The sequence below is a fragment of the Pongo abelii genome, chromosome 6, assembly GCF_028885655.2.
Source record: "Pongo abelii isolate AG06213 chromosome 6, NHGRI_mPonAbe1-v2.0_pri, whole genome shotgun sequence".
Lineage (NCBI taxonomy): Eukaryota > Metazoa > Chordata > Mammalia > Primates > Hominidae > Pongo > Pongo abelii.
Genome location: NC_071991.2, coordinates 40543149 through 40559788, shown reverse-complemented (window position 1 = coordinate 40559788; position 16640 = coordinate 40543149). Strand labels below are relative to the sequence as shown.

The 16640-nt window shown below is 41.2% G+C and overlaps 1 protein-coding gene and 1 non-coding gene across 2 annotated transcripts in view; one reads left to right on the top strand and one right to left on the bottom strand.

Annotated features, from left to right (window-relative positions):
- OGDH (oxoglutarate dehydrogenase) overlaps positions 1 to 16640 on the top strand; it is a 481925-nt gene that overhangs the window by 272740 nt on the left and 192545 nt on the right. The gene's annotated exons all lie outside the window — the stretch shown is intronic.
- On the bottom strand, positions 7110 to 7214 carry LOC112134451 (U6 spliceosomal RNA). The gene has a single exon (XR_002915879.1). It is a non-coding gene; the product is annotated as a U6 spliceosomal RNA (small nuclear RNA).

The window sequence follows — 16640 nt, the reverse complement described above, 5'->3', positions numbered from 1 at the left end:
AAGAAGAGCCTAAGGTGACCTGACAACTAAATATCATATGGGGTCCTGGGTAGGATCCTGGAACAGAAAAAGGACATTAGGTAAAAGTTAAGGAACTCAAAATAAAGTAGGCACTTTAGTTAGTAGTAATTATCAGTATTTATTAAGTGTGAAAAATGAACCATACTAATGTAATATGTTAATAATAGGGTAAACTGGATGTGAGCTATACAGGAACTCTGTACTCTCTTTGCAATTTATTTTGGAAATCTAAAACTTATTTTAAAATGTACTCTTAAAAATTGTATTTTATTTTATTTATTATTATTATTTTTTTAGAGACAGAGTCTCCCTCTGTCGCCCAGGCTGGAGTGCAGTGGCGCGATTTCAGCTCACTGCAACCTCTGCATCCCGGATTCAAGCAATTCTGCCTCAGCCTCCTGAGTAGCTGGGATTACAGGCGCACGCTGCCTTGCCTGGCTAATTTCTTTTGTATTTTAGTAGAGACGAGGTTTCACCGTGTTGCCCAGGCTGGTCTCGAACTCCTGAGCTCAGGCAATCTGCCCGCCTTGGCCTCCCAAAATGCTGGGATTACAGGCGTGAGCTATTGCGCTGGCCAAAAATGTATTCTAAAAAGTGGTAATCATCCACAATCCCGTTCCCTCCCCTAAAAAGTAAGTGGACATGTTAGGGCAAAGTGCCTGCCTGAGCTCTAGAAGTCAGACATAAAACTGAGTAAGAGGAGATAGTGTAGGGCTGGGCCCCTTCTGGCCCAGCTGAGACTCTCACATGGGGTTCAGGAGGGCAGATGCTTTTAGCTGTTTCTCCAGTAATGTTCCTAGGCACACTGGTTTGGGGATTGGGCCTCCAAGGCCTCAGGCAGCCAGGTCTCCATGGCTTTCTCTTGGTTTGGAGTCTCATGACTGCAGCTCTCCCAGGCTGGGGTTACACAAGGGTAGCTCTACAGTTCTGGGCTCTACTAGGTACCGCCCTGGTGGGAACTCTCTGTAACAACTCTGACCACACATTCCTGCTAAGCATTGCCTTAGTAGGGACTCTCTGTGGTGGCTCTTCCCCTGCAATAAGTCTCTTCCTGGGCCTCAAGTTGTTTGATATATCTTTTGAAAACCAAGTGGAAGCTACTGTGACCCCACCACCTATGCACCCATCCCGGCAGAGTTAGCACCATGTAGACATTGCCAAGGCTTACTGGTGAATAGCATCTGGCTCCCTTCTATTCATGCTAATCTCTTCAGCAAGCAGTCTCTGGGCCACACCCTGAGTTCACTCTCCTAAATGTACCTTTTTATACTTTACATGGCCAGGCTATAAATTTTCCAAATCTTTCACTCTGCTTCTTTTTAAATTATAAATTCTGTATTTAAGTCATTCCTTTGTTCTTGTATCTCACTATATGTGATTAAAAATAGCCATGCAGCAGTCTGAATGCTTAACTGCTTAGGTATTTCTTCCACCAGATATCCTAGTTTATCATTCAAATTCCACTTTCCATGAAGCTCTCAGGCATGGACACAGTTCCACCATTACTACTTTATAACAAAGATGCTCTTTATTCAAGTTTCCAATACCTTGTTTCTCATTTCCATCTGAGACCTCATCAGAATGGCCTCTATCAATATTAAATATAATGTTGGTAGATAATATAGCCAGTAAAGGCCATTCACTGTTCATATTGGTAGAGATATAGACAGTAAAGGCCATTTACTATTAATGTTCTTAGAGATATAGACAGTAAAGGCCATTTACTGTCCACATCAGAGACTGTGTCCATATCTCTGTCAACAGTCATGACCACTGAAGTAATCTTTAAGAAGATTTTGACTTTCCCTGTATCTCTTCTCTTCTGAGACCTCACCCTTAATGCTCCATTTATGGCATTATATCAGGCTCTTTCTAGCATGCTCCTCAAAATTCTTCCAGTCTCTACCCATTACCCAGTTCCAAAGCTACTTTTACATTTTCAGATATTTGTTATAGCAACAGACCCACTTCTCAGTGCCAATTTTCTATCATAGTCCGTTTTCTGCTGCCATAACAATACCACAGACCAGGTAATCTATAAATAACAGGCATTTATTTAGCTCATGGTTCTGGAGGCTGAAAAGTTGATGCCAGCATCTGTTGAGGGCCTTCTTGTTTAGTCATCCCTTGGCAGAAAGCAAAAGGCAGAAGGGCAAGTGAGTACACAAGATAGAGGCACCAGGGGCCAGCCTGACTTTATAACAACCCACTTTTATGGTAACTAACTCACTGTAGTAATAACAACATTAATTCATTCGTGAGGGCTCTACCCACATGATCCAATCACCTTTCATTAGGCCCTAGCTCCCAACATTGTTTCATCGGAGATTACGTTTCCAGCACATGAATTTGGGAGACACATTTCAACCATAGCAAGCATGTTAACTAAAGAGAAGACATAAAAAAAAAGAAATCAATTATTTAGGAGTGAAAATATGATGTATTACCTGAAAAATACACCAGATGAGTTGTACCACAGATTAGAAGTACAGCCGGGAGCAGTGGCTCACAGCTGTAATCCAAGCACTTTGGGAGGCCAAGGTGGGTGGATCACTTGAGGTCAGGAGTTAAAGACCGGCCTGACCAACATGATGAAGCCCCGTCTCTACTAAAAATACAAAAATTAGCCACGCGTGGTGGCACACCCCTGTAGTACCAGCTACCCGGGAGGCAGAGGCAGGAGAATCGCTTGAACCTGAGGCAGAGGTTGCAGTGAGCTGAGATCGTGCCATTGCACTCCAGCCTGGGCAATAAGAGTGAAACGCCATCTCAAAAAAAAAGAAAGGAAGGAAGGAAGGGAGAAAGAAATAGATAAAATATTATTGAACCTGAAAAAATAGCAATAGAAACCACCTAAACTGAAAAAGTGAGAAAAAAAGACTTAAAAAAAAAATAGAGCATCAGTGAGTTGTGGGACAACTTCATCTTGTCTAATTTACATGTAGTTGAGTTCCTAAAGGCTGGGGTGGGGTACAGAAGAAATATTTGAAGAATCAGTGGCTGAACATTTTCCAAATTTATTAAAACTAAAAACCCATGAGCCAAGATGCTCAGTGAACCCCCAATAATAAGAAACATAAATAAAACTACACCGAGGAACATAATAGTCAAATTGCTTAAAAGCACTGATAGAGATAAATCTTAAAAGTAGCCAGAGAAAAAAGGTAAATTATGTACAAAGGATTATATAAGAATAACAGCAGACCTCTCAAACCAATGTGAGTCAAAAGATAATGTAGAAATATATGTAAAATGTTTAAAGAAAATGTCAGCCTAGAATTCTGCCCTGAAAAAAAATATATTACCAAAATGAATGAAAAATAGACTTTCTCAGACATACAAAAGTTGAAATAAGTCATAACTAGTAGACCTGAACTACAGAAAAAAAAAGTTAAATGTCTTTCAGGGAGAAGGAAAATTATATCAGATGAAAATTCTGATCTACACAAAGAAATAAAGAGCATTCAAAAGTTTTTTTAAGTGAGCAAATATAAAATACTATTTTTATTAATTTGAAAATCTCTTTAAAATATACTTGACTGCTTAAAGCAAAAGAATTAATAACATGACATCCTAAGGTTTATAATGTGTAGAAGTAAAGTGTATTATAACCATAATACAAAGGCCAAGAGGGACGAAGTGAGAGGATACAGTTGTAAGATTTTTATACTGCATGTGAAGTTATATAATTTATTTGAAGGTAGACTGTGGTAAGTTAGAGATTATCTATAAACTGTAAAGAAAGCTCTAAAAATAAAAATTAAAAAAACAGAGTCACATAAGGCAACAAAGGATATAAAGTAGAATCATACAAACCACTCAATAAATTCAAAAGCAGGCAGAAGCAGCAGAACAATAACCCAATTACAGATTTAAAGCTATATTGATAATCATAGCCTACTCAGAAAAGCTCCTTTTGGGTCAAAAGGAAAAGGCACTCTCACCCTCCACATCAAAGAATGAACTGTGGAGATGGTGGCCCAGAAGACAAACAAGGGGCTGGAGCACCTTGTCAAAGCAAAGAAATACCTGAAAACTTTTTTTTAATGGAAGCCAGATTATGACAGTGCTGCTTCTGAATATGGAAAATATATTTAAAATAACAGTAACATTAAATGTAAATAAATATTTCAATTAGAAGGAAGAGATTGTCTGATTGACTAAAAAAGCAAGACCCAACCGCATGCTGCTTAAATGAAACCCACTTTAAATGTCAAGTGAAATACATTAAAACTAGGCTGGGCACAGTGGTTCACACTTGTAATCCCAGCACTTTGGGAGGCCAAGGCGAGAGGATCATTTGAAGCTAGGAGTTCAAGACAACCTGGGCAAAATAGCAAGGCCCGGTCTTCAAGAAAAAAACAAAAAAAATGAAACTAAACTAAGTGGCAAAAGGTATACTATGTTTAAACCAATCAAAATAAAATGTTAACTGTAAGTGACAGAATGTATATTTTGAAAGTCTGAAAAGATTGTACACACACACACAGTGGTTATCTCTGGGTTACAGATAAAAGTAATTTTTGTTTTTTGTTTTCTTAACTGTACTTTTCTTTGTCTTACAATTATTCTGTCGTAAGTATATGGGGATTTAAGGAGTGTTTGTTTGTTTGTTTGTTTTTAAATAGAGATGATGTCTCACAATGTTGCCCAGGCTGGTCTCGAACTCCTGGACTCAAGTGATCCTCCCACCTTGGCCTCCCAGTGTACCAGGATTACAGGTATGAGCCACTGTGCCCAGTCTGTTGTGTTTATTATCAGAAAAATAATTTTTTTTTTTTTTAGACGGAGTCTCGCTCTGTCGCCCAGGCTGAAGTTCAGTGGCGCGATCTCGGCTCATGGCAACCTTCACCTCCTGGGTTCACGCCATTCTCCTGCCTCAGCCTCCCTAGTAGCTGGGACTACAGGCACCCGCCACCACGCCCGGCTCATTTTTTTGTATTTTTAGTAGAGACAGGGTTTCACCATGTTATCCAGGATGGTCTCGATCCCCTGACCTTGTGATCCGCCTGCCTCGGCCTCCCAAAGTGCTGAGATAACAGGCGTGAGCCACCATGCCTGGCCAGAAAAATAAGTGGTTTTAAAACAAAAGAATATTTTCTGAGAATACACTAAGCTATCACTGCTATGTAATAATTGCTCTTCAGAGTAATCAGAGCAAAAGAGCCCTCTGTTTATTTCAGTCATTTATTTAATGGATATTTATTGTGTGCCTATGTGCCAGATGCTAGGTGCTAGAAACACAATGGTAAGCAAAAAGATAAAGTCATTGCCTCCTATAGCTTACAGTTTAGAGGAGGAATCAGACATGGGGGAGCCATGTAACCCCACCAATGAATTTTCATCTTCAAACTGTGATGGGGACTAGGAAGGTGAAGTATATGGTATAGTGGGAGCACATAACAGGGACCCGACCAAGACTGGGGTAGCAGGGCAGTATCCCAGTAGAAGTCACTTCTGATCTGAGATCCAAAGGAAGATGGATGGGAGGGAGCAAACTAGGACCATCTAAATCCTTCTTGGAGATTTTTCTGGCTGTAATTGACAAGAAAGAACTCTCTTCTCTGGGATAAGAGAAGCCATATCATCTGCTACATGGAGGAAGCCCATTTTTTACTTGAGAGAAGGAAACCAACCCATAAAGAGAAGCAAAAAACTACTGGGCTTTCTAAAAGACTTTTTTAGGTAGTTATAGGTTCACAGCAAAATTGAGAGGAAGGTACAGAGATATCCCATATACCCACTTCTGCCTCCGCACATGCATAGCCTCTTTCATTCTCAACATTCCCCTTCAGAAGGTACAAAATGATACATTTGTTACAACTAATGGTGCATTTGTTACAATATCACTCAGAATCCTTAGTTTACATTAGGGCTAACTCTGGTGTTGTACATTCTATGGGTTTGGACAAATGTATAATGACATGCATCCATGATTATAATATCATATAGAGTGGTTTCCCTGGCCTAAACATCTTTTGTGCTGTACCCATTCAACTCCCCTAACCCCAAACCCTAGAAACTACCGATCATTTTATTGTGTTTATAGCTTTGCCTTTTACAGAATGTCATATAGTTGGAATCAGACAGATGTAGACTTTTTAGATTAGCTTTTTTCACTTAGTAGTATACATTTGAAGTTCCTCCACGTATTTTCTTTCTTTTTCTTTTTCTTCTTCTTTTTATTTTTTTCTTTTTTTTTTTTTTGAGACGGAGTTTCGCTCTTGTTGCCCAGGCTGGAGTGCAATGGCGTGATCTTGGCTCACTGCAACCTCTGCCTCCCAGATTCAAGCAACTCTCTTCTCCTACCTCAGCCATCCCAGTAGCTGGGACTACAGGCGCCTGCCACCACATTCGGCGAATTTTTGTATTTTTAGTAGAGATAGGGTTTCACCATATTGGCCAGGCTGGTCTCAAACTCCTGACCTTGTGATCTGCCCACCTCGGCCTCCCAAAGTGCTAGGATTTCAGACTTGAGCCATCGTGCCCGGCCCCTCCATGTCTTTTCATAGCTTAGCTTAATAGCTCATTTCTTTTTAATGCTGAATAATATTCCATTGTGGGGATTAACCCATTCACCTACTGAAGGACATCTTGGTTACTTCCAAGTTTTGACAATTATGAATAAAGCTGCCATGAACACCCATGTGTTGGTTTTTGTGTAGACATAAGTTTTCAACTCCATTGGGTACATACCAAGAAATGTGATTGCTGGATCATATGGTAAGATATATTTAGTTTTAGCAGAAACTGAAGAACTGTCTTCCAAAGTGGCTGTACCGTTTTGCATTCCTATCAGTAATGAAGGAGAGTTGCTGCTTCTCCACATCCCTACCAGCATTTGGTGTTGTCAGTGTTCCAGATTTTGGACGTTCTAGTAGATGTGTAGTAATATCTCATTATTGTTTTAATTATCATTTCCCTGATGATATATGACATGTAGCATCTTTTCATATGCTTGTTTGCCATCTGTACATCTTTGGTAAGGCTAAGTTTTTAATTGAATTATTTGTTTTCTTATTTTTGTATTGGAGAGTCCATTTAGATTTTAAATAAAAGTTCTTTATCAGATAGATCTTTTTCTTTTTTATATTCTGAAGCACTTCACAAATGTGCATGTCATTCTTGTGCACAGGCCATGGTAATCTTCTCTGTACCATTGTAATTTTATATGTGTGTTGCTGAAGCCAGCACAGATGTGTCTTTCACTAATATCTTCTCCCAGGCAGTGGCTTGTCTTCTCATCCTTTTTTAATTTTATTTATTTATATATTTTTTGAGACAGAGTCTCGCTCTGTTGCCCAAGCTGGAGTACAGTGGCACAATTTCAGCTCACTGCAACCTCTGCCTCCTGGGTTCAAGCAATTGTGCATCAGCCTGTCAAGTAGCTGGGATTACAGGTGTGCACCACTGCGCCCAGCTAATTTTTCTATTTTTAGTAAAGACAGGTTTTCACCATGTTAGCCAGGCTGGTCTCAAACTCCTGGCCTCAAGTGATCCACCCGCCTCGGCCTTCCAAAGTGCTAGGATTAAAGGCATAAGCCACCACACCTGGCCATTGTCTTCTTCTTCTTGACATTGTCTTTTGCAGAGCAGAAGTTTTAAATTTTAATGAAATAACACTCATCATTCTATTACTGCTAAAAAAATTTATTAATTACAGTTTATCAATTATTTCATGGATTATGCCTTTGGTGTTGTATCAAAAGGTCGCTACACCCAAGCTCATCTAGGTTTTACCCTATGTTATCTTTTAGGAGTTTTATAGTTTTGAATTTTACATTGAGGTCTATGATCCATTTTCAGTTAGTTTTTGTGAAGGGTGCTAAGTCTGTGTCTAGATTTATGTTTTTGCACATGGATGTCCAGTTGTACCTGTATCATTTGTTGGAAAGACTACCCTTTGGCTCACACCTGTAATCCCAGCACTTTGGGAAGCCAAGGCGGGCGGATCACCTGAGGTCAGGACTTTGAGACCAGCCTAGCCAACATGGTGAAACCCCATCTCTACTAAAAATGCAAAAATTAGCCAGGCATGTTTGCGGGCCTGTAGTCCCAGCTATGCAGGACACTGAGGCATGAGAATCACTTGAACCCAATGATTCTCATGGTAAAGGTAAAGGTCCCATTGAACCAAGATCATACCACTGCACTTCAGCCTGGGTGACAGAGTGAGACTCTGTCTCAAAAAAAAAAAAAAAAAAAAAAAGGCTACCTTTGCTTCACTATATTTATTTGGGTCTATTTCTAGACTCTGTATTCTGTTACAGTGATTTATTTATCTGTTCTTTACCAGTTCTTTCACTGTCTTCATTACTATAACTTTATAGTAAGTCTAGAAGTCAGGTAGTGTTAGTCCTCTGACTTTGTTTTCCTTCAATATTGTGTTGAGTATTCTGGGTCTTTTGACTCACCATGTAAACTTAGTTGGCAGTGAGATAACTACTGCAGATGCCTGAGACTCCAGGTCTCACTCTCAGCTGATGTCTTTGGTCTTAGGTAAATTTAGTTACCCAGAATGATGACTTACTTCTTCCTTACTGCATAGGCAACCTTGGTTATCTGAGATGATGATTGTCTTCCTCAAGGGGAGTATGGTCTTTGAACCCCATTTATAACTCACTTAAAAATGGGTATGGACAGCCTGGACAACATGGTGAAACCCCATCTCCACTAAAAATACAAAAAAATCAGCTGGGTGTGGTGTCACACGCCTGTAGTCCTACCAGTTACTCAGGAAGCTGAGGTGGGAGGATAGCTTAACCCTGGGAGGCAGAGGTTGCAGTGAGCCGAGATCGCACCACTGCACTCCAGCCTGGGAGGGAGGGAGGGAGAGAGAGAGAGGGAGGGAGAGAGAGAGAGAGAGAACGAAAGAAAAGAAAAAGAAAAAAAAGAGAGAGGGAGGGAGGGAAGGAAGGAAGAAAGGAAGGAAGGAAGGAAGGGAGGGAGGGAGGGAGAGGAGAGAAAAAGGATGTTAGGTTGATAGGTTTTGGCTGTGTCCCCACCCAAATCTCATCTTGAATTGCAGTTTGCATAATCCCCATGTGTCGTGGGAGGGACCAGGTGGAGATCATTGAATCATGAGAGCGGTTTCCCCCATCCTGTTCTTGTGGTAGTGATTTAGTTCTCACGAGATCTGCTGGTTTTATAAGGGGCTTCCCCTTTCACTGGGCACTGATTCTTCTCTCCGCTGGTGCCATATGAAGAAGGGCATGTTTGCTTCCCCTTCTGCCATGATTGTAAGTTTCCTGAGGCCTCCCCAGCCATGCTGAACTATGAGTCAATTAAAACTCTTTCCTTTGTAAACTACCCAGTCTTGGGTATGTCTTTATTAGCAGCATGAAAACAGACTAATACAATGGGTATAGAAAGGTTTCAAAGAAGCAAAACCTTAGTAAGAATATTTGTGTGATGGGGGGAAATTTTTGTATATTTCGTGTTTTATATGCTTGTAACATTTAAAAGTATTTGGTCTATTAGTGTAAGAATTGTATAATTCCAATTTAAAATGGTATTTCATATAAGCTTAAGATTTTAAATTGAAATGTTGCTAAATCTATGTGCAGTGTTACAACATCTATAAGAACTTTATATTAATGATATTCCATAAATTTAATTTATTTGGTTTAAAAGAGTTAAGTATATGGGAAGATTTTGTTTCTTATGCAGAGTATTTAGGAAGAAAATGGAGACTATTACCTTTATAAATGCAGTTAAAATATGTTCAATTAATTAAATTTGTAAATAGGCTAAATATTTTCCAAAGGTTACCTTTAAAGTAGTGATTAAATAGAAAAACAGAGGCTTGTACTATTGATTGAAATTAAGGCTGTTGAGGCAGCACTAATTTGATCAAGGTTTATTTGAAGCCAAATGTGAGAATCCGCTTAGGAAACACACCAACAATGTTAGGAATGTTCCAGTCTGTTACAAGGTAGAAGGCTTTTATAGGAAAGTTTAGGAGAAGGGAGGGGACTCCTCATACAAGAGTTTTTTCCTCTTTCATTGGAGGGTACAATACAGAGGTTACAAGTGTTGGATACAGATTGCAACATACAAGCTAAGATGTCTACATGCAAGACAATCAGTAAAACTTCATGATTCAGAAATAAATCAGTGTTCTTCCCAGTATCAGAGGGTTACACATTAATCAGTACATCAACAATTTGAGGAACTCATGGTTAGATTCTTTCCTTAGGGACAAGATGTCACCATGGATCACAAGGCCTTTCCAAGGTAAGTATATTAGTCTGTTTTCACACTGCTGATAGACATAGCCTCGACTGGGCAATTTACAAGAGAAAGAGGTTTAACTGAAGTTACAGTTCCACATGGCTGGGGAAGCTTCACAATCATGGTGGAAGGCAAGGAAGAGCAAGTCACATCCTACATGGATGGCAGCAGGCAAAGAGAGAGAGCTTGTGCAAGGGAACTCCTCTTTTTAAAACCATCAGATCTCTTGAGACTTGTTCACTATCATGAGAACAGCACAGGAAAGACTTCCCCCCATGATTTAATTACCTCCCACCAGGTCCCTCCCACAACGGGTGGGAATTCAAGATGAGATTTGGGTGGGGACACAGCCAAACCATATAAGTAGGTTAATTTGGAAGCCTGTTTATTTTTAAAGTAAATCGTCAAATGTGACTGATAGTTCATCAGTATACTGAACTTAAAACTGAAGGAAGAACAAGGTTTTTTTTTTAAATTTCTGACTTTAGTACATCAGGTATCGGGGTGGAGGGGGGTATTGTTATCCTTGAGGTACCTCTGGCTGCGTCTCTTCTCATCACAGTTAGATATCTGGAACTCAGGAACTGAACTCGGTTTTAGGCAGAAGTGAAGTGGAAACACTTAGTAAGCACCTACTATGTCACAAGTACTAGATGCTTTCACATATAATATCTCATTTCATCCTTTAAAAAAAACTGTGGGGAGTCATGGCAAATTTTCCTATTTTTTTTTTTTTTTTTTTGAGACAGGGTCTCACTTTGTGACCCAGGCTGGAGTGCAGTGGCACGATCACAGCTCTCTGCAGCCTCCACTTCCTGGGATCAAGTGATCCTCCCACCTCACCCTCCCAAGTAGCTAGGACCACAGGTGAGTGCCACCAACCCAGCTAATTTTTTTTTTAACGCAGAGATTGTGGTCTCTCTGTGTTTCCCAGGCCGGTTTCAAACTCCTGGGCTTAAGTAATCTTCCCACCTTGGCCTCCCAAAGTTCTGGGATTGCTGGAGTGAGCCACTGTGCTCAGCCACTAATTTTTTTTTCACAGATGGGGTCTTGCTATGTTGCCCAGGCTGACCTGCGATTCTTAGGCTCAAGTGATCCTCCCATCTCAGCCTCTCAAGTAGCTGGGATGACAATTAGCATCACTGTGCCCAGCTAAACTATCCCAGTTTTTACAGGTAAAGAAACCAAACCCATGCCGGGTACGGTGGCTCACACCTGTAATCCCAGCAATTTGGGAGGCCGAGGCAGGCATATCACCTGGGGTCAGGAGTTCAAGACCAGCCTGGTCAACATGGCAAAACCCTGTCTGTATACAAAAATTAGCCAGGCGTGGTGGCAGGCGCCTGTAATTGCAGCTACTCAGGAGGCTGAGGCAGGAGAATCACTCAAACCCGGGAGGCAGAGGTTGCAGTGAGCCAAGATCATACCAGTGCACTTCAGCCTGGCCAACAGAGCAAGACTCTGTCTCAAAAAAAAAAAAAAGCAAAAAAGAAACTAAAGCCCAGATAAGTCAAATATGTTACCCAAAGAGGCCCAGCAAAGGAGTGACAAAACCAGCTTGGAAACTCTGCCTCACTGTGAAGAGTGAGATTATCTGCCCTCCCATTTCCTCTGAATTGCCATCTCTAGATGGCTCTGACCCTTTCCTCCACCCTCCATCTCCAACATCCAGTCCCTCTGCTCATGGAGAAAGGCACATCAGAGCTCAGTTCTGACATCTTAGCCCTATACTGGGCCTATGTAGTTCCTATTCTGTGTGGAATGCCCTCCTCTCCTCCCTCAGACCCAATGTGGAAACCCTCCCCACACCACCTGGATTCTGACACCCCACATGTGCTGCCTGGCCCCACCTTACCCCATGGCCTGTAGGCCAAATTGTGAGGGAAGGGAAGAGGAAGAACTCTCACTGTGCTTTTACTCAGCCTCGCTCTGGTGACTGACAAAGTTGAGGAACTTGTATTGGCCATTTGCTTGTTTGAGTAGCCAGCCTAGCTTTTCTTTTGGTTGTCTGTCTTTTTCTTACTGAGTTGTAGGAGATTTTTTATACATTCTAAACACAAGCCCTTTCTCAGATGCGTGTGTATTTCAGATATGTGCAAATATCTTTTCCTCTCTATGGTTTGAATCTTATCTTTCCTAAGGATGTTTTTTGAAGAGCAGAAGTTTTTTTTTTATTTCAATACAGTTCAATTTATCAATCTTTTTCTCTATAAGTAAGGCTTTTGTTTCCTAAGAAAAGTTTTTCCTATTTCAGTCTTGGGGATACTCTCTTATGTCATCTTTTAGAACTCTGTCATTTTATCTTTCACATTTAGATCGACAATCTATCAGGAACTGATTTTTGTGTATCTTGGGGAAGAGGATCATGATTCATTTCTTTCTGTATGGATACCCAACTAGGCCAGCATCATACATTGAAAAACCTCCTTTACCCAATGCTCTGCATGCCTCCTCCATCATAAATCATGTGTCCTTGTGGATATCATCTGTTTCTGGACTTTCTATTCTTTCCATTTTTCTATTTGTTCTTCCTTGTGCCAAAATCTCACTATCTTTATTTCTGTATATTTATAATATCTTGATTTCTGGTAGTGTAAGTTCTCTGACTTTGTTTTTCTTCAAGATTGCCTTCGTGAATTTTCATCTTTTGTGGTTCTATATGAATTTTTGAATCAGCTTATCAGTTTCCACAAAACATTTTCTGGGGTTATGATTGAAATTACAGTGAAACTAGTAGTTAATTTGAAGAGAATTGACATCTCTGTAGTATAGAGCTCTCAATTCATGGTATATTCCTCCATTTCTTTTGACAGTTAATTTCTCTCAATATTATACAAATTAAATTACAAAGTTGTTATTTTTCATAGTTTTCTTGACCACCTTTTGTTAGAGTAATTCCAATAGTTTATATATAGATTCTTTTGGATCTTTAAAAAAAATTTTTTTTGTAGAGGTGGGGTCTTGCTATGTCTTGAACTCCTGGCCTCAACTGATCCTCCTGCCTTGGCCTCAGAAATTGCTGGGGTTACAGGCATGAGCCACTGCACCCAGCCTGAATCTTTTTTATACACATTTATGTCATCTGTGAATGATGTCAATTTTATTTATTTCTAATCCTTATAAACTTAGTTTCTTTTTCTTGCCTTATTACAATGGCTAAGACCTCCAGTACAATGTTGGGTAAAAGTGGGCAACTTTGTCTCATTCCCAATCTCAGGGGAAAGGGTTTCAATGTTTGACTATTAAGTATAAAATTTGTTCAACCATATGTTATTTTATATGTGTGTGTGTGTGTGTATATATATAATAATGTTATAGAGTTGAACAAATACTACAGATACGACTGGTATGGTGGCTCATACCTGTAATTCCAGCTACTTGGGAGGCTGAGGTAGGAGGATCCCTTGAGGCCAAGTATTCAAGACCAGCCTGGGCAACAAAGTGAGAACCCCATCTCTTAAACAGACAAAAATAAATACTAGAGATAAAAAGGGATATTTTTATAGTCATTTCAAACTATAAAAGTCTCAATTTATCAAGAAGGTTAAAACACCCTAAACTTGTATGCATCATACACACACACACACACACACACATACACACACACACACACACACACACGGCTAAGATTTATTTTAGCTAGAATGTCTATTGTTTCTAATGGGAGGGTTAGCCACATAACCCAGACCTCCCCCCCCGCACTCCTTCCTCTCTTTGTATATATATATATTTTTTTTTTTTTTTTTTTTTGAGACAGAGGCTCACTCTTTCACTCAGGCTGGAGTACAGTGGTGCCATCATAGCTCACTGCAGCCTCAAACTCGAGCTCAAGCAATCCTCCCACCTCAGCCTTCCAAGTAGCTAGCCTGGCTAACTTTTAAACTTTTTGCAGAGACAGTATCTTGCTATGTTGCCTAGGCTGGTCTTGAACTCCTGGCCTCAAGCAATTCTCCTGCCTCAGCCTCCCAAAGTGCTGGCATTACAGGCATGAGCCACTGTACCTGGACTCTCTTTGTATATTCTTTTTTTTTTAAACATAAACTCAAGATTTTATTGTCTTCATAATAAAACAAAAGATGACACTTAGAACTGGATCACTTGGCCCTTGCTCTTCTTACCTCCTCCCAGTTCAAAATACTTGTATCTCTTAATAGCCAGCATTTTCTTAGATCTGCAGTTGGGCTCCACGCACTCAAAACTTAGCACAATCTTCTTTGTAGTTTTAGCCTTTTTCTGGAAAATTGGCTTAGTCTCCCCACCATAGCCCCTCTGCTTCCTGTCATAATATGGCTTTCCCTAGGCATACAGGGAAATGTGTCCTGTGTCACTCTGTGGGGCTGGTGCTTCCCACACTTCTTACAGAAAGTCCAGTGGGTTTTAAGAGTGTTCACCATGTTTGCGGGAGCGCTATTGGCACTCTTTGTGTTTTCTTGATTTTATTTGCTGTTAAATATGTTGCAACTATTTTTCTGAGCTCATATGTGTCTTTCAACTTTCTTTAATTTTTTGTTTGTGTGTTTTCAGATGTTTTCCATTATTATATGGTCATACCTTAGTGTTTACCTTTATGGCTTCTGGACTTTGTGCTTAGGAAATTTTTCCCCCTCCAAGATTATAACATACTCTTCTGTGTTTCCTTCTGATAGTTGTATAGTTTCATTTTTGTGTTTAGTTATTTAATCTGTCTGTACTTTTATTTTGTGTATTGTGTGAGGTATAGATATAACTTTATTTTGATCAAAATAATTTGCTCACTACTCTCCCACCGTTTACTGAAGGATCTACCCTTTCCTCTGATTTGAAATGTCTGCTGTCAAAAGCTATTTTGTTCCTCAGATCTATCTGTTTATTCTGCACCTGTGGAGTTTTTAACAGGGTGACTTGTGCGATTTCTCCTCGGCCTCTATTCCCTCGTAGCCGTCCCTTCACCAGACCTCCTGTCCATCATGGTCAGCCAGCAACCCTCCCAAAGGTGGGCTAATGATGCTGGCACATGGGGCTCTTATGAGGACCCAAAAGTAGATAGTAGGCTCCAGAAACGCCAGCTCCTTTCCACCCCTTTTTGCTTGTCTTCCCTTTACATGCCGACAGTCCCTCTGAGCCTCAAAGCAACAGCAGCCCCTCAGCCAAACAAGGGCTGGACCCAGCATGGGGCAGAAAGAGTCGAGGGGATCTGGAATGTTCCTTGACATTTCCACCCACTGCCCTGGCCTGGGGCCCTCCTGGGAGCTGGTCGTTTGTCCGGTGGGTTCTTCCCTCCCTGAATGCACCGTGGTTCTCCTGTAGCTCCTCCAGGTGTTTTCTACTTCACATACTTCACAGGCTGTTCCAGAATAGGAGGGGCTGCACATCCTCCTCCTGACTGACTCTCAGGCTCTGTGCCCTCCCAGTTTGAAGGGAAATTACTCCCACTCCTCAGAGGAGCGCACAACGGCCTGGCTACTTTCTTGAAAACAGGGAGGGGAAATAGAACAAAACACACACTAGTATCTCCACAAATCACTCTCCCACACATGTATTATTTGTGTCATTCACAAAAATTATCTTAAACTGAGAGGAAGCCAGAGTAGGACATGTGACATAAAACACCATTTCTGCCAACAAATGTTTATTAAACACCTATGTGCACAGCACAGAGCCAGGATCTTCATCTCCACTGCAGTTCATGCTTCTGGAGAGCTGTCCAAAAGCTTGGGTTGGGCTGGTTTGAGGCCTGGGATCCAGGCCCGAGGTGAAGATGGGAGGACCAGCCCAGCCCCAAGAGCTCCCAGCCTTCAGACTCCTGGGTGGCCTTGACTGGCAGCAACAACCTTAATAAGAATTGCAGCTAGAGACCAAACCCAACACCATTTTCCAGGAGGGGCTAATCCATGACCAAGGTGCTTATGAGAACATCCTTCCTGGGCCCTTCTCTTGCCAGAAAAGGCCGTGGATGGCAGACCTGCAGGTGCGCCCTGGAGGGAGTGGCTGCCGACTGGCCTCCCACAGCGTTGGCTCTTGGCCTGAGCCTTTGCCTCTCCCTGGCCTCCCGTAATATCACACCCAGGGTAGTGGTCACTGTCTGTGTTCTCAGGGACACTGCTACATGTTAAAGACTTACTGACACAGAATTAAGACTTTCGAGAGAGGAACTGAGAAGGGAAAAGTTGGAAGAGAAGTGGGCTTCTAGAAAAGTGAGTGAGTGTGGGACAAACATGGAGTGTGTCTGTTCCTGCCAACTTCCAGACCCAGGCCCAGAAGGAGGAGGCACTGCCCAAGGCCTAGGTGACTTGGAAACTGGGGACCCACTATGGGAGCAGAGGAGCCATCAGTGGTGCTGCCTGGATACCTCAAGAGCAGGCCATCCTCCAGTGACAGGCAGTCTCATGGGAACGGCCTCCCCTAGG